The sequence below is a fragment of the Jaculus jaculus genome, chromosome 18 (assembly GCF_020740685.1).
Source record: "Jaculus jaculus isolate mJacJac1 chromosome 18, mJacJac1.mat.Y.cur, whole genome shotgun sequence".
NCBI lineage: Eukaryota > Metazoa > Chordata > Mammalia > Rodentia > Dipodidae > Jaculus > Jaculus jaculus.
The window spans coordinates 12,945,849-12,964,674 of record NC_059119.1 but is presented as its reverse complement, the minus strand read 5'-3'; the positions used below and the strand labels follow the sequence as shown (position 1 = coordinate 12,964,674).

The 18,826-nt window shown below is 50.9% G+C and overlaps 1 protein-coding gene across 1 annotated transcript in view; it reads right to left on the bottom strand.

The window, feature by feature from the left end:
- Cdh23 (cadherin related 23) overlaps positions 1 to 18,826 on the bottom strand; it is a 402,602-nt gene that overhangs the window by 232,394 nt on the left and 151,382 nt on the right. The window lies entirely within an intron of this gene.

Here is an 18,826-nt window from a genome sequence, read left to right as displayed (position 1 = left end):
ACATTCCTTGTGTAGGAGTTGGAAAACTTTCTGTGTAACACGCCGTAGGAAATGTTTCAGATGTCGTGGGCTGAGAGGCAAAACCGAGCACATTATGTTAGGCCCTCTTTAGCAGGAGAGAAATTCAATTTCTACAAAAATATTCAGCGAATTTGAAATATAGTAATAATCAAGCATGATTTCTTTTTAAATTATTTTAGTGGGAGGAAGGGGTTTAGTTCAAGCTTCCAGATCTGGGGCAGTTCCATCAGTGGCGGAGAAAGCTGCTTTCGAACATCCAAGCAGAGAGAAATGTGGGAAGTAAAACTCCAACACGGGACACCAGCACACACCAAAAAGCAGCAAGCAGGAGCCAGGCAGAGTTCAAGCCTTTGCATACCTTTGGGCTGGAAACCAGGCTCACCCCCAACACACAGGGCTGGATCCCAGGATGAGCTCCCAGTGATACTTCCTTCAGTCAGGCAGCTAGAGACCCAAGTTACAAGCTTTTTGTTATTGTTGTTGTTTTTCCGAGGTAGGGTCTCACTCTAGCCCAGGCTGACCTGGAATTCACTATGGAGTCTCAGGGTGGCATCGAACTCACGGAAATCCTCCTACCTCTGCCTCCCGAGTGCTGGGATTAAAGGTGTGCGCCACCACACCTGGCTCCCAAGTTACAAGCTTTAATAAAACACCTGAGTCAGGCTGAAGAGATGGCTTAGCGGTTAAGGCACTTGCCTGTGAAGCCCAAGGACCCATGTTCTACTCCCCTGATCCCATGTAAGCCAGACGCACAAAGGTGAGACAAGCACAAGGTTGCACATGCCCGCTAGGTGGCATGAGTGTCTGGAGTTCAACTGCAGTGGCTGAGGCCCTGGCATGACAACTTTCTTTCTCTCTCTGTCTCTAAAAATATTTTCAAAACACCAGAGTCTATGGGGGGGGGCATACATTTAAACTACCACATTCTACCCCTGGTTCCCAATAGACTTATCAAGGATGATTTCTTATACTGCAGGTCTAATGATGAGCAAAATGGGATTTTGGGTGTAGGGGTGACATTCTGTTTAATAAGCCTACTCACAGTGCTTATGACCCTCTAATTACTGCAAACTCCCATCTTTGAAATGTACTCTTGGGGGACTGGGGAGATGGCTCAGCCGGTAAACTGCTTGCTGTGCAACCATGAGGAGCTGAGTGTAAGGCCCCAGCACCCACATACACAGAGGTAGGCATGGAGGCCTGCGTGGAATCCCAGCCCTCGAGAGATGGAGGCGGGCAGATCCCCAGGACAAGCTGGCTAGCTAGATTAGTTGAATTGATGAGCTCTGAGTTCATTTGAGGGATCCTGTCTCAAGAAATAAGGAGGAGCAAGATGGAGGAAGATGCCTAATGCCCACCTCCTTGGCTTCCATATGCATGCACACATGTGTACATGCGCCCCCAAGGGTGTCCACACCAAAGCAAACACATGTGCACGTCACACACATGCATGCGTGCACACAACAAAACAAAAAGTGATAACAACAAAACACACTTGGCTTGTAGGCCTACTCAAAGCCCACGGAGAGACGATGTGGCCCCGTATGGATATGGAACACAGAGGCTGGTTCTAAGAACTGCCTTGTGCATTTCTCTAATTCCCAGTGGTTTCAGCTTTTCTCCATCTGCCCACTAGCTGTGGCGGCTTCCCGTTCCACGATGATCCTCTGCCTGTGTTTCTGCTGGGTTCCTCAACTTTCCCTTGTTGATTTGCAGTGATTCCTCATATAATCTACCCATGTGGCCCCTGATGCTTTTTAACTGCTGTGGAAACCTTCTCCTCATATGTCGCCTGCTGCAGACATTGCCTGTACATTCCAGTGGCGTGGAATGCCTTAGACATCCACCCATTTTTCTTCTGGGGCTTGTACCATTTAGGTGCTAAGAAGTCCTTTCTTACGACAAGGTCATGAAGATATACCCTTACCTTTTATGACACTTATATTTTTCCTTTCACACTAAGGTCTTTAATCCATCCAGAGTCCACCTTGGTATATGGTGTCTGCTAGGGATCCGGCTTTATTTTCTCAAGTTAGGGAACTAGTTCCCCCAGAGCCAGCCACTAAACAACTCACCCTGTTGATTTGTGACGCCTCCTGTGTTATAGATCAAGTCCTCATGTTTATATCTGGGTGTGCTTCTATGAGCTCCAGTTTGTCTCACTGGTCAACCCCTCAATCCTTAAACATGTCCTAGGTGAGCTGGGCATGGTGGCACACACCTGTAATCTAATCTCAACACTCAGGAGGCTGAGGCAGGAGGATTGCTGTGAGCTTGGGGCAAGCCTGGACTATACAGAAAGAACTTGTCTCAAAAATATACTACCACCACCACCACCAACAACAATAACAACCACCACCACAACAAAAGCATCCTGGGTGTGTGTGGTGGTTTGAGTTAGGTGTCCTCCATACATTCATGTGGTTTGAATACTTGATCCCCAGATGGTGGAAACTTGGAAGGTGTAAGGCATGTAGTTGGGGACAGGCTTACGGATGTTACAACCAGCTGCCTCTTGTTCGAATTGGGCTCATTCTCCTGCTGCTGTTTGCCACTTGGTGTGGCAAGGAGGTGATGTCCAGCCTCTGCTCATGCCAGGCCTTCCCCTCATGAGCTGCTTGGGGTTGGGTGTTTCATACTAGCAATGAGAAAGTAACTGTGACAGTGTGTTTGGGGACCTGAAGTTTTCTTTTCTTTTCTTTTCCTTTCCTTTCTTTTCTTTTTTTTTTTAACCAGCTGTCCAGAGTGACACTATCTCACACAGTCAGCCACCCACAGCTTGTGGACACTGCTTCTGATGTCAGCCTGACCCATCTTCTCTGCCTAGGAAACTTGGAATTGGAAAACTGAAACGTAGACATGGTTTGTGGCAATGGTTCAGAAGAGGCCGTGGAACCAGTGTGGACAGAGAACTTGGGGGGTGTGGGGAGAGATGAGTGGGGAAAGGATGAGGGGAAGAGATGCTGAGGTAGGCCGAGCGATGGCCTCCAAAGACCTCCCGGCCCAAATCCCTGGAACTGCTGAGCATCACGTGACAAGGTAGAGGGGACCTGTCAGAGACGAGTCAGTGAAGAACCCCAAGGTGGAAGACAAGTGTGGGTTCTCTGTGGCTGTGTGAGTGTGCGGGTGGGTTGGAGTGGTTGCAGCCACCGCCGGGGAAGGCCAGCAGCTACGGGGACTGGGAGGCTCAAGGAAAAAGGCTTACGTCCCTCACCCCCAGAGGGAAACACCCTTTGAGTACCCAGATCTCAGCCAGTATGACTCGTCTCCAGAGCTGCAGGAACACCTCCAGCAGTTTATTTAGGAAGGGACAGGAAACAGATGTGGGCTCGGTTACAAAGAAGGGGCAGTCGCCTACACGCCGATGGAGGGTTAATGTCTGGATTGTAGAAAGAACTCATAAAACTAAACACGGGCCAATCAGTAAATGGGCAAATGAAATGACTAGACAGTTCTCGAAAGACAAAGTACAGATGACCAATCCATACACAAGGAGATGACCAACATTGTTCACCATCAGCAAACAGATCAAAAAAACTACAATGAAATTCCACCTCACCCCCATAAGAACAGCTGTCATTAAAAAAAAAAAAAACAACTCCAACAAACAAAAAACACCAGGGCTGGAGTGATGGCTTAGTGGTTAAGGCACTTGCCTACGAAGTCTAAGGACCCATGCTCAAGCCTCCAGATCCTATGTAAGCCAGACGCACAAAGGTGAGGCAAGTGCAAAGTTGCACATGCCCACTGGGTGGCGCAAGCATCTGGAGTTTGATTGCAGTGGCTGAGGCCCTGGTGTACCTTTTCTCTGTCTCTCTCAAATAAAAATTAAAAATAAAATAAAATTTTAGAACCCCACCAAATTCTGGTAGGGATGTTGTAGAGAAAAAAAAGGCTCCTTTATACACACTGCTGGTGGGAATGTAAACTGGTACAGCCACTCTGAAAATCAAGCATGGAGGTCCTCAGTAAACTAAAAACAGAACTACCATACGACCCAGCTAGACCATCCCTGGATGCTTCCCGAATGGAATCTAAGCTGCATTGCGGAGGTACTTGCACATGCATGTTTATTGCAGCACAAGTCACAGAGCTAAGAAGTGGATCAGGGCCTAAATGCCCGTCAGCAGATGAACGGATAAAGAAAATGTGGTGCATGGTCCACGGAATTGTATGCAACTTTAGGTAGAATGAAATCATGTCAATTGCATGAAAAAAATGGATGGAACTGGAAATTATTATGTTAAGCACAGTAAGACAGACTCAGAAAGACAAAGACTAGATCTAAGTTAACATAGGCTCACGAGATTAGCAAGGGTTCTAAGATGGGGACCAGGAGGTCTAAAGGCAGGGAGCCAGGGGATCCAGAAAAGGTAACGGCATATGTATATGTGACATGAAAGAAGAAACGGAAGCTATGGGGGGGTGCTGAGGAGTGGCAAGAGATGGGAGAAGGATGAGGGAGGATAGTTAAAGACAAAACATAGGGCTGGAGAGATGGCTTAGCGGTTAAGCGCTTGCCTGTGAAGCCTAAGGACCCCGGTTCGAGGCTCGGTTCCCCAGGTCCCACGTTAGCCAGATGCACAAGGGGGCGCACGCGTCTGGAGTTCGTGTGCAGAGGCTGGAAGCCCTGGCGCGCCCATTCTCTCTCTCTCCCTCTATCTGTCTTTCTCTCTGTGTCTGTCGCTCTCAAATAAATAAATAAATAATTTAAAAAAAAAAACATAATGCTATGTATGTATGAAAAATGTCACAAGGAAACTGATTTGTATGCTAACTAAAAAGTTTAGAAACAAAGAAATAGAAAGAAGGGCAGTTAGATTTGGCTGGTGTGCCTATTCCTGATGTCAGGAGACACGACTCTGAGGTCGGCCTGCCCTGGGCATAGGTGCCCTGCCAGCTTTACAAGTGACCTCCAACTCTCCTGCCCCAGCTGAGGAATGGACTAAGCCCCTGTCCCTTCAGCCTGGCCTTCACGGCACTTCGCCTCACCTTGCACCTCCCTCCTCTGTAGCCCCTCTGGGCCGTCCCTCTACGTCCCCCCTCAAAGCCCATCTCAGGCCCCTCTGGCTGGGATGCCCTCCTTTCCACCCAAGCACTTCCCCTTAGTCCTGGAAACATGCCAGGGCTCTGCGTCCCTGAGGTGACGTCCACCCACACACGGCTGGCATAGGCAAGTGCCTGCTCCGAGCCACGCACAGTTGTCAGCACTGCGCGTGGATCAAGGTGACTCTCATAAGTCCCCGTGAGTACTTCCCACGGTCCGGATCAGGACGAGGCCCCGGGGCCACAGTCCCTCCGACACAGGCTTTCCCCAAGCCCCGCTCATTTACGCAACCCGCTAGCGGCTTCCGTCACCTCTCTATACAATCTGCATTATTTACGCTTTTTTTTTTTTTTTTTTGGCTTTTCGAGGTAGGGTCTCACTCTGGTACAGGCTGACCTGGAATTAACTCTGTAGTCTCAGGGTGGCCTTGAACTCACGGAGATCCTCCTACCTCTGCCTCCCGAGTGCTGGGATTAAAGGCGTGTGCCACCACGCCCTGCTTACATTATTTTTCTTGATCCTAGCTCAATGTATTCCCCTTTAACAGTCATTCTGAAGGAAACTGTGTAGGAGTACCTGTGGTGGTTTGATTCAGGTGTCACCCATAAACTCAGGTGTTCTGAATGCTAGGTTCCCAACTGATGGAGATTTGGGAATTAACCCCTCCTGGAGGGAGCGTATTGTTGGGAATGGGCTTATGGGTGTTATAGCCAGTGTCCCCTTGCCAGTGTTTGGCACACTCTCCTATTGCTATGGTCCACCTTATGTTGGCCAGGAGGTGATATCCACCCTTTATTCATGCCATCATTTTCCCTGCCATCATGGAGTTTCCCCCTCGAGCCTGTAAGCCAAAATAAACCCTTTTTTCCCCACAAGGTACCCTTGGCTATTCTACCAGTGATATGAACCTGACTGTAAAAGTACCACAGGCAGGCTGGAGAGATGGCTTAGCGGTTAAGTGCTTGCCTGTGAAGCCTAAGGACCCTGGTTCGAGGCTCGGTTCCCTAGGTCCCACGTTAGCCAGATGCACAAGGGGGTGTACGCGTCTGGAGTTCGTTTGCAGAGGCTGGAAGCCCTGGCGCGCCCATTCTCTCCCTCTCCCTCTATCTGTCTTTCTCTCTGTGTCTGTCGCTCTCAAATAAATAAATAAATAAAAATTAAAAAAAGAAAGTACCACAAGCAGCCAGCCAGTCCATCAGCCTCGCCAGAGGCTACTGGAGGGTGAGAAACGGGCCCCATCGCTCATCTCTGTGGCTAGCTGTGTGGTGTCACCTCCAAAGGCCTAGCTCATTCACCCTTTGCTCTGAGAAGACATGTGTTGAGGCTGAGAGGTGTTACAGACGTGAGCACCCAATCGAACCTTCTACTGGGTGGAACCGACAGGAACGGTAACTCTAGAGACTCGGGAAGGGAACACAGGGCTCTCCACGCGAGTCAATGTCATTTCACGCCCCACCTGTACGTGTGCCGTTAGAATCCTCTCCTAGGAATATCATGTTCCAGCTGGGAAGTCAGCACTGGGGTGCAGCCAGGGTCCCTGCCTTGGCCTCTCCCCACTTTCAGACTCCTTGAGTTTGGGTGACAATGCATGACATCACTAGCCATACTGCATATGCGGAGAAAAGCAACTTCTCCTCAGTTACTTCCCGTGGTCCCTCCTGTTTCTCCTTGGCTAACTTTCCTGTCCCTGCAGAATTCTACCGGGGCCACAAGCCCCACCCCCCTTGCAGAGGGCTCCCACGAGGCTCAAGTGGCTCTTGCTAACATTTTAGGATCACACCATCGTGCTGGAGAGATGGCTCAGACGGCACAGCGCTTGCCACGGAGGCACAAGGACACGAATTTGGATCCCCAACGCCCGCGTAAATGCTAGGCATGCATGGTGGCTCCCACCTGAAACGTCAGCGCCGGGGATGCAGAGACGGGAGAATTCCTGGGGCTTTACTGGTACTAGATGAGACCAATGGGCGAGCTCTGTGTTCAGTGGGAGAGCCAGGCTCAATAAACAAGGTCGAGAGCAATCAAAGAAGACACCTCGCCTTGACCTCTGGCCTCCCCATGCACAAGCACACACGCGGGTACACACTCACCCACATGTGAATCACGCCGCTGCTGTGGGAACAGTCTAGTTACTGTCCCTTTAAACCCACCCTCGGTGTGAGTCCCTCCAGCCTGGGCTCCTGGTGTGCTACCGGTCTGGCCCTCTGTCATACCCCCTTGCAGCAGGATGGGAAGCAGGACCAGAAAGGAAGCAGGACAACAGAGGTGGCTGATCCCAGCCACCTCCACCACAAAACAGCCCCTTCTGGGGGCCTGGGCAGAATGCAGGCAGCAGCTGTGGCTATACAGCAAGAAAGCCATTCTGGGCTGCAGTGTTTGCTCGTTTCAATCAATGCATTGTAATATCTACTCCGGAATCTTTGTCTCCAGATATTGGTCAAATATTTGAATGGGTGGCAGCTAGTTAATTGCTTCAGGCACAGCCCTCCACAGTGAGGGAGACAGAGAGGTATGACGGGCCAGAAGCCTGCCTGCAGGCATGGGCCTATGCAGGCAGCAGCTGGGCAGGGTGAGGAGCTGGGCACTGAACCCTAGAGATCTCCTGCTGGGTCCAAAGTCTGTTCCATACCCTCCACATAGGGTCATGACCTTGGGTAATCCAACCTCAGTGTTCGCATCCATAAAGTGGGGACAACAACCACAGTGTCACCTCATGGGATCTGGGAGCGTTAAGAAGTGAGTCAGGTGAAACATTTCGACCTCTTGTGCACCCAAGAAGCGTCAGCCTGTGCTCTCGTGTTATTGTCAATCCTTCGTCTGTACCCAAGGCTCTCCTCATGTGAGCTCTGATCCGCCGGAGGGTGTCAGGGCTGCGGGAAGGTTCTGTGCACGTGTCTCTATACCCTGCTCTTGGGCTGGCAGAACCTTCCTTCCTCTTGGTCCCTGGAATATCTTGGGGGATATTCCTGATGTCTTGAAGCATTTCTTGTGGATGTCACATTACAGACTTCCATGACAAGCTGCCTGCATTGTGGGTCACCGCTCAGATCTACACCAGGCTCATCTGGTGGATGGGTAGGTGGGCTTTCAGTCAGACTATTGCTTAAGGAGAGCTGTCTTTCCCCTCCCTCCCTCTTTCTCTTCCTTCCTCTAATTGCTGTAAACAGGGCTTGGTAGGGGCTGGAGAGATGGCTCAGAGGTTTAAGGCGCTTGCCTGCAAAGCCAAGGACCCGGGTCCGATTTCCCGGTACCCACACAAAGCCAGATGCTCCATGGGGTGCACACATGTGGAGTTCATTTGTAATGGCTAGAGAATTCTCTATCTGCCTCTTTTTCTCTCTCCCTTAAATCATTTCTGTTTTCTTTTGCAAAAAGAAGGCTTGGTAGGAAAGATGGAGCAGGAAGGCTACTATGGGATCCTGGTGTCCCTGTCTAGCCCTGTGCATAGGGAAGGGCGGCAGGCTGGAGGTGAAGGTGCTGTTTATGGGAGGGGACACAGAGCACAGGAGGCCCTGCCTTGGCTCCGTGGAGTCTGGACTTCAGGTGGGGTGAGGGAGAACCCTGCCTGTTCCTGCTCACGATCCACTGCGGCGTCAGCCTTCCCGGGAGATTGCAGTGGCGAGAGGTGCCGGCAGCAAGGGAATGAGTCACTCAACTCAAGAGACCGGGTCCAGAGGCGGAAGACCTGGAGGGTCAGCTAGAAAGGCCATGGAACCCCACTTCCCCACTCACAAACTTGAGGTACCTCTAAAATTTGAGGTAGGGATTTACAGAGAGCTGAGCCCAGGTTTTGCAGGCAAGGAGGAGGGCACAAAGTCCAGGAACTTGGCCTTTGGAGGACCCCTTTTAAAAACTTTATTTCTTCATTTAAAAATATTTTAATTTATTTATTTGACAGAGAGGAGAGAGAGAGAGAGAGAGAGAGAGAGAGAGAATGGGCGTGCCAGGGCCTCCAGCCACTCAAATGAGCTCCAGATGCGGGTACCCCCTTGTGCATCTGGCTAATGTGGGTCCCGAGGAATTGAACCTGGGTCCTTTGGCTTTGCAGGCAAATGCCTTAACTGCTAAGCCATCTCTCCAGGCCTATTCATTCATTTTTTTTATGAGCAAGAAGGAGAGAGAGAATTGGCATGTAAGGGCCTCCAGCCACCACAATCAAACTCCAGACACGTGTGCCACCTTAGGTGCATGTGCGACCTTGCAAGCTTGCGTCACCTGGTGAGTCTGGTTTACATGGGACCTGGAGAGTTGAACATGGGTCCTTAGGCTTTGCAGGCAAGCGCCTTAACTGCCAAGCCTTCTCTTTGAGGACCCCTTTGACACCTCGTGCTAAGGCACCTAGGAATTGCTTCTTGCAGGTACTCTTCAACAACCGGACCGGCGCTCTCCTGAGGCTGATGTGCGTGACGGTTCTCAGGACCTACTATGGGTCAGGCACATATATGGGCATTTTGACAGCTTTACCTGCACGAACTTTTTTAGACTGTGTGTAGTACGTGGGGTGTATACATGTGTGTCTGCACAATGTCTATTGTCCCCTCTATCACACATCTGGCTCATTTCTTTGGATGGAGTCTCTCATTCAGCCCAGGGTTGCCATTCTTGTGGACCCCAGTGATTCTTCCATCTCCACTCCCCACGGGACTGGGGTTACAGACACGTGTGGCCACATTGAGCTGGGGAATCAAAGTCATGTGGTCTCAGGCCCTCCTGGGTCCTCACGGTTGTACTGGGGTCATCTTTACCTGCTGAGCCATCTCTCCGGACCCTCATCTATACGAACTCTTTAAATACCTATTGACACTCCCATTTTACAGATAAGGAAACGGAGATATAGACCAGGAGGAATGCCTGCCCACGGTCACCAGGTATTTGAGCCCAGGGGGGTTGTGGGTGAGAGTCTGTGGCTACAGCTTCTCCCACCTCCTCGCTTTCCCCGGGGTGCCTGGCCCACAGCAGGCTCATAATAAATACTGCTGACAGGAGCGCGCTGGCAGCCATGAGGGTACAGATGTCAAAATGCTTTCCTTCCCCAGGGAAGCCATGAATCAGATCTGCGTTGGGTGGGAGGTGGCGGATGGGCAGAGCGAGCGCAGCTCCATCTGGTGGCTTACCCTCTCCTCCGGAAACCCCAGGGCGTCCCCTTGCACGGCCTCCCTCCCATCATCTCCTGAGCCAGCAGAACCCAGCGCGAGGCAGAGAAGCGCAATGTGGAGCCCTGGGTGACTTGGGGCTTAATATCTTTGTAACCATACTGCAAAAGGGCAGGCCTAAGACACAGCCTGATGCCTAATCTTTCTCTTTTATTGCTTTTTTCTCGTGTATGACTTCACCCTGCACTAGGTATCAAGCTAGGTAAATAAAAACTTTTATTTCAGATTAGCCCCAGCTGGGGGCTGCCCTGAAAGCCAAGCAGTCATTCAAGGAATCTGATTAAAAAAAAAAAAAAAAAGGAAGCAAGCAGGCTGGGATTTGAGCTGCCCAGAGGGGGCTCACCCCAAGTTCAAAGGCCCCCATAAAGATATCAGAGACACTTTCTGAGGTGGGTATGGCAAGGATTTCCTTGGTGCCCACAGCTGGGGAGGGGAAGGGGCAGCAGAGCACTGAAACACAGGCTTCCTGAACACCTGAGGGCCTGTAACACACCTGAGCACCTGTTACACACCTGAGCGCCTGTTTCCTGCTCTTTTGTTCCCGATGCCCCTCACCTAGCTCAGCTGCCCTGCCTTTGCTGATGTATTTATTTTTATTTATTGACAGAAAGAGAGAGAGAGAATGGGCATGCCAGGGCCTCCAGCCACTGCAAACGAACTCCAGATGCATGCGCCCCCCCACCTTGTGCATCTGGCTAATGTGGGTCCTAGGGAATCGAACCTGGGTCTTTTGGCTTTGCAGGCAAATGCTTTAACCACTAAGCCATCCCTCCAGCCCCTAACATATTTATTTATTATCCCTCTACCTCTTCCAGAATGTGAGTCCACGGAGACAGTGATGCAGGCCCTCGCTTTACAGTTGGTCTCCAAGGCTTAGCATAGGGCCCAGCACGCAGTAGCGGCCCAGTTAATCTGCACTGAGCAAGTGAATGAATGGATCCTAATCTCCAGCCCCTCATACAGACATGTGGGCTGACACGATGTCTTCATAGATAGAATGTAGGTTTGGGAAGCAGAAGGTTCTGGATTTTAAATCCTGTGTCACCACACATGTACCTAAGCAGGCGTTGCATGTTCTGTGTATTTTAGCCTGCTGTTCTGAAGAAGGGGTCTAGCCATCTGCTTTTGTTTTTCCCCCAAGGTAGGGCCTCACTCTAGCCCAGGCTGACCTGGAATTCACTATTAGTCTCAGGGTGGCCTCGAACTCACAGTGATCCTCCTACCTCTGCCTCCTATGTGCTGGGATTAAAGGCATGCGCCACCATGCCAGGCCTTTTTCCCTTTTTTTCTTTTTCTTTTTGTTTTTATCCATCTACTTTTTGAGGCTACTGGGATGTTGGGGAATGGGTTGTTATAGCCAGGGCAAAGTGCCCCTTGCATGGGGAGAGAGGTAGACAAGATGGTCAAGGCAGCATGGTTAGTAACAGCAAAAACCAACGCCATGCCAATCAAAAGGGAGGTAGATACACAGACTGTAGTATGAGATAATATGAAGTAATAAAATCAGCACAGGATCTCAACCCCCAGTGACATGTGTGGATCTCGGATACTGAGTACAAAACACATTCCATGAGATTATGTCTCTAATAACACGACACTTAAAAAACTAAAGCTCAAAGACAACTAAGGCCAGGTGTGATGGCTCAAACCTTTAATCCCAGCACTCAGGAGGCAGAGGTAGGAGGATCACTGTGAGTTCAAGGCCACCCTGAGAATACAGTTTCAGGTCAGCCTGGGCTAGAGCAAGATCCTACCTCAGGGGGCTCGGGGGGGGAAAGGCAACAAAGTCTAAGAAATAGGTTATATACATGGATATGATATGGTATTTTTGCAAAGCAAGTGAAAGACTGAAAGGTGTGGTTCTGGGGACCAGCAGAAGGGGATGAGGTGGCAGAGGAACACACAGTCTGAGGTAAGGTCCAGGCGGCCATCTTGGGGACTGGTGAGTTCTCAAGTGTCCACAATATTGTTGAAGTTACAAATGAAATAAAAGGCCACGTGTGGTGGCACATGCCTTTAATCCCAGCACTCAGGAGGACTGCTGTGAGTTCAAGGCCACGCTGAGACTACAGAGTGAGTTCCAGGTCAGCCTGGGCTAGAGTGAGACCCTACCTCAAAGAGCAACAACAATAACAAAATAACTAAGTACATAAAAAAGAGCCATGAGTGGACCAATGTTGAAGGTGAGCCAAGAATTCTGTCTAAGCCAATTCTGAGGACCAGAGGTATACCAACTTAAGAGAGAGCGCGTGAACTCAAATGACACCGTGGCTGATTTTATAATCCTGAAAGCCCTTGGAAGCTGATGGAAAGAGGAAGACAGTATGAAAAAAGCCAAAGAAGAAAAACATCACTTTCCTGTGGGCAGAGGTGAGCTAGACTAGAGTCTCCAACCCAAGCAAACGCTGACCGTGAGCTTGAAGCTCATCCCCCGGAGCCTGAAGCATCCCAGCCAAGACGGGGTCTGAAGGGATTGGCCAATTAAAGGGCCATGGCTTCATTCCCTGCCCAGCTGGGCAAGTGACCCTAAGGACTAGTAGCAGGGGATGCCTGAGGGTACTTTTGAAAGACTGTTGTCTCCCAAGTAAAGGACACTCCTTCCTGTAACAGACGCAAATAGGAGAGTGTCACGGTGAATCTCTGGTTGTCAACTTGTCAGGATTTAGAATCACCATGGAAACAAATCTCTGGTCATGTCCATAAGGGATTTTGTAGATTAAATTAAGTGAGAAGGGATGACCTATTCTAACTATGGGTGGTTTCATTCCAAGGGCTAGGGGTCCTGGACCAAATGAAAAGGAGAAGGGGGGCTGAAGAGATGGCTCAGGGCTTAAGGCACTTGCCTGTAGAGCCTACCAACCCCAAGTTGATTACCCAGTATCCATGTAAAGCCAGATGCACAAAGGGGCACATCCTGGAAGGCAGCTGTACGCTCATACCCAACACCCCCGGAAATACACCAGTCTAGAGGATCCTTCTGTAACGGTGACTAGCCCTGAATGTCTTAGGGTCCTCCAGGGTCTCTCCAGAATCAACAAGTCCACATGGGAATTATTTTCCTTTTCTTTATGGTTTTATGAGGTAGAGTCTCGCTCTAGCCCAGGCTGACTTGAAATTCACTGTATAGTCCCAAGTGGCCTCAAACTCACAGCGATCCTCCTACGTCTGCCTCCCAAGTGCTGGGATTAAAGGCGTGCACCACGACGCCTGGCTATTTTCCCTTTTTGAGAAAGGATCAGCCTGGCCTCAAACTCACTACCTGACTATGTAGCCAAACTTGAACTTTTTTTTTTTTTCTTTTTTTGAGGCAAGCCCAGTAGACTGGCCTTTTTTTTTTTTTTTAAATGAGAGAGAGCAAGATGGGTTCACCAGGACCTCCAGCCACTGTAATGGAACTCCAGACATGTGCGCTATTTTGTGTGCATGTGTGACCTTGTGCGTGCATCACCTTGTGAATCTGACTTATGTGGGGTCTGGGGGGGGTCCCACATGTATCTTTAGGCTTTGCAGGTAAGCTCGTTACCTGTTAAGCCAGATCTCTAGTTAAACTTTTGATTCTCTGCCTCTACCTCTGCAGCGTTGGGATTGCAGGCTTGTGCCACAGTGCCCAGTTTATGCAGTGCTGGGGACCAAGCCCAGAGCTTCACAGACGCTAGGCAAGCGCCCTACAAACTGAGCTGCACCCCCAGTCCTAGGGGTCTTATTCTTTAATTTTTTTTTTTTTTTGTATGTTTGCTTCAAGTAGGGTCTCCCTCTGTAGAGTCCAGGCTGACCTGGAATTCACTATGTAGTCTCAGGCTGGCCTTGAACTCACAGCGATCCTACAACCTGGACTTCCTGAGTGCTGGGATTAAAGGCTTGTGCCACCACACCCAGCTAATGTTTCGTTATTGAAAATTTCATGTATGTTTCTAATGTATTTAAATCATATTCATCCTTATTACTGTATCATATCCTCCTTCCCATTAAACTCTTCAGACTTCCCAACTAATCCCCATTTCTACTGTCATGTTTTTGTGACCCACTGAGTGAAATTAGGGTGGCTTGCATAAGCATAGGTGGGGGGGGGGTTGTTTACTGGAATATGGGCAACTTTCCAGTGACTACACCATTGAAAAACATAGTTCCCCCTTCTTCAGCACTAGGATTCTTAACCCAGCTTCATACGTGCCCAGCAGGGCACCATGGGGCCGCAGGGAGGCAAACATCTTTTTGCAACACCTTGATGGCAGGTGGCAGAGCATAGCCTCAAACCCAGCAGTTTGGACTCCAAGTCCAGTGCTGTGCATGGGGTTGGGGCTCCTCAAAGAACTGTCTCGGCAGGCAGAGGAGGAAAGAGGTTGGGGGGGGGGAGCGTATCATCAAGACTGCAGACTGGGAAGGGAGCCTGCAGAGCCCTGTGTATCTGGGCCTGGGGGCAGCGATGTCCATATGGAAGAGACAGAACTCATGCCAAACCCTGTCTAGAAAGAACCCTGTCGTTCCTCAGGCTCAGCTTGGCCACGAGGGGCTGAGAACAAATTGACGGCAATGGAGCCATAACGTACTGCTGAAGGCCTCTTTGTTCTTGGCAAAGCAGAGGGGTCATTAGTAGTGGGGAGATCACGTGTGTGCAGATATAAATCCCTCCTCCTGTGGGCTGATAAGTAGCCTGTAGGGGCCAGGGCCCCTGGGAACTAGGCAGGTTAACTGTGTGGATCACCAGGCTGCTGAGGTGTCTCAGATGCAACTTACCATGCCAGTGGTTCCCAGGACCCTCATCTGCCCCTTCCAACAGCGGCAGGCCCTCAGGGCTTTCTTTCAGTGGGAAAAGGTTGCCAAGACCCTGAGGCAGGAGCAGGTCCCAGGAGGAGCATTAGTACTGAGCGCTGTGGTGGTTTGAATTAAAAATGTCCCCTCTAGCCTCAGGGGTGTAGTCTCTTTGATACCTAGCTGCTGATAATTTGGGAAAGTTGTTGGGCTTCTTTTGGGGAGGTGGGGTCTTGCTAGAGAAGGTGGGAGGCTGGTGGGGGCAGGCTTTGGAGTGTTATAGCCCAGGTATCCCCCTTGCCAGAAGCTAGAGCTAGCTTACTCAGGCTGCTTCCTCCCAGCTGATGTGACAAGATGTGATACTCAGCCTCTGCGCTGCCACACCTTCCCTGTCGTGAGGACACTTCCTCTCCACACTGTGAGCTGACGTGAACCCAGCAGCGGCTTCTGGTTGGGTGTCTGGCCCTGGCAATGAATCGGTAACTGCAACAGGTGCCCTGGGAATGACAGGGGGAGCCGAGCCATCCTTGCAGCTGCTTCAGACTAATTGCAAAGCCAAGTCCCACCCCTCCCAGGATCGGGCTGAACTTAACTGTGCTTAGAGAGGCAGTGTGGGGGCAGACCTTGGCACACAATCTTGCTTTCAAAAGAGTCTACAGTGGCCAAGGAAGTAGAGCTGTGTTCACACCTCAGCTTGCCACTTGGTTCTCCTGTTCATCTGTGTTCTGGGTTCACTCTGAGACTGGCTCTCAGGGATGCCAAGGCAGCAGGAGCATAGGGTGGGGCAGGAATAGGACGGAGCCAGCCCTGCTAAGCCAGGAAGATAGACAGAAAAGGGATAGCTTTTCCCCAAGCCTCTCACTATTTGAGGGGTGGGGACACACCTAAGTGTCACCAAGGTCCAGGTGCCTAGGTTAGCAAGCATTTGACACAGATGTTTCCCCTCCCCTTTCCACTCCCACCGCAGACCCTATCAATTGAATACCGCACTCTTTCAGCTTACTGAGTCTCCTGCAGGCAGCCATAACCAATCGATCAAACTTGGCATGTGAGAGGAAACCCATTTGTCATCCTTTCCAAAAGTCCTCAAGGCACATCTGTGCTGGCAGTAGGAATCCTACAAAGATAGGCTAAGAAGGCTCTGGCCTTCTAGAAGTTTCTGTCTCCTGTCCCAACTTCCACACACTTACCTTTCTGGTTTACTTCCTAGAGCTCCTTTTTTACCCTCTTCTTGGTACTTGGAAACCTGTCCCCGGGGACAATGGGGAGGCCCAGAGTGCTGCGCTTCAGCTGGATGTCCCCCTGACCCCAGCGCCAGGGCCCAGCTGGAGCCACCAACCCTGTCCTCCCGCCTTCTGCTCCAAGAGCAGGGGCAGAGGCGGAGGACTGGCTGGAGTCATCACAGGCAGCCTGGGCTGGAAGCCTGGCACCAGTACGAGCTGCTCTGGACCAGTACCCTGAAGGACAGGTGCCACCGTGGGAGTGCCGCTTCTGAGTCTGCGCCTCACCTCCTTCCAGGCTGGGGTGTAGCAGCGAGGCCGGGGGGGCTGCCTCCTCCCAGCCCAGTGGCCCTGCATGCTGCCTCTGTACCCTGCTCACCCATGCTACCAGATGCCCAGCACAAGCAAGCTTTGACAGTGGGGGACAGTTTTTTGTTTGTTTGTTTGTTTGTTTTTGTTTTTTTAAGGTGGGGTCTTGCTCCAGCCCAAGCTGACCTGGAATTTACTATGTCGTCTCAGGGTGGCCTTGAACTCATGACAATTCTCCTACCTCTGCCTCCTGAGTACTGGCAAGCAGAGAGAGAGAGAGAGAGAGAGAGAGAGAGAGAGAGAGAGAGAGAGACAGAGACAGAGACAGAGACAGAGACAGAGAGACAGAGAGAATGGGAAAACCAGGGCCTCCAGCTGCTGCAAATGAACTCCAGATACACGCACCATCCTGTGCACCTGACATTTTGTGGGTACCGAGGAATCAAACCCAGGTCATCAGGCTGTGCAAGCAAGTGCCTTAGCCACTGAGCCATCTCTCCAGCCCTCACTTTATTTATTTATTTGCAAGAAGAGAGAGAGAGGAAAGGAAGGAAGAGGGGAGAGAGAATGGGCACGTTAGGGCTTGTAACCACCACAAATGGACTCCAGATTCATGCACCACTTTGGGCATCTGGCTTGACATGTGTACTGGAGAATTGAACCTGGGTCGCTAGGCTTTGCAGTCAAGTACCTTAACCAGTAAGCCATCTCCCCACCCCTGCTCTTTTTCTTTTTGCTTGCAGAAATCATGCAGGAGCTGAGAGGCAGAATGTAACCCCAGCCCTGCAGCCTATGCGACCTGGACAGGCTCCAGGTCCTCAGGAGCACTCGGCCACCCTGAAGAATGGGTGCTTTTCTAGATCTGGCTGTCGCACACCCTGTCCTCAGGACCACACTCACCCGAGCACTTCTGAACTACTAGGCCACACCCCAGACCTGTAGCACGAAAGCCCCAAGGACTCTGTACTGAAAGTGGGAGCCCCACGTGATGCTGGGACACACTGAGACTTGAAAACCCATGGCCTCAAAGTGACACTCATTCATTCCATAAATACGCAGTAGGCCTTACTTGTGCGAGAATTCTGGCTTGGGCACCAGAATGGAGACTCTGTGGGAGGCACCAGAGGTTTAAGCTTACATTTCTGCCAATGCTTTTGGTGGCCTCGCCACACCTGCTCGGCTGCCTTGGAGTACTCTGGGCTTAAAGGCCCAACATGAGTGACGCTAGTAGCTGCAGCTTGGAGGGGACTCAGGACGTCCCCTGTCTCCTGTGATCCCAAGGATGTGAGGGGTCTCCCTCCCCCACCTGACCCTCAGCTCCCCCAGGTCTTATTAGCTGCTGGTGACAATAACCACAGTGACCACGTGTCAAGTCCATTTCATCCATCAATTACGCTCCTCTGACCCATCAACCACCTTGACTGCAAGTGTCATTACTGGTCTCTATTTATGAGTGACAGAGGCAAAAAGCCACACAGGACACGGGGCTCGGAAGACTGCCTCCTTCCCTGTCTTGGTCTCCATGCTTTGCTGCTTTTTGAGCTCTAGTTGGGAAACCTTCCACCATACCACTCCCTGCTCCCGGGGTATGCCCTGTGGTGGTGGTGGTGAGGGGGAGCAATGGCTAGTTGGTCTGATCTCCTCTTTGCATCTACCTGGCCTGCCCGGATGCACCAAGCTGAACGCCATGAGCGGCTGTGGACGGAGCAGGGACAGAGCCAGATGCACAGACCGTAGAAGAGCTTGACTGCCGAAATCCTCAGCCCTGGACAGTTCCATGAAGCAGTTATTGTTATTCGTCGACTTTGGCGGGTGCATGAACTGGGGGGACCCTCACCCACAGCTACAACTTCAGTCAGTTGCTCTTCCGCTCACTCACAAGATCTACTAAAATAAAGGAGGGGCTGGAGGGCTGGCTTAGCCGTTAAGGCATTTGCCTGCAAAGCCAAAGGACCTAGGTTCGATTCCCCAAGAGCCACATAAGCCAGATGCCCAAGGGGGCACACACATCTGGAGTTTGTTTGCAGTGGCTGGAGCTGGCATGCCCATTCTCTCTCTCTTTTTCTAAAGTAATAAACAAACACAAAAAAAAAGATCTACTGGTGGGTGGGTGCTGAGGTGCCCCCCCCACCTCCCCACCGGCAACATCCCGGATGGAACCAGAGCTCCTGATGGTTGGAAGTGTAAGGAGAGCAGCTGAAGTTACTTGTTCTAAAGTGATGTCAAAATTGCCACCTTTGCATCAAGTGAGACTAGAAAACCAACATTACTGAAGGAGGTTAGATGGGGGTCACTGCATCCCAGGCTCGGAGCCCCAAAATGTCCAG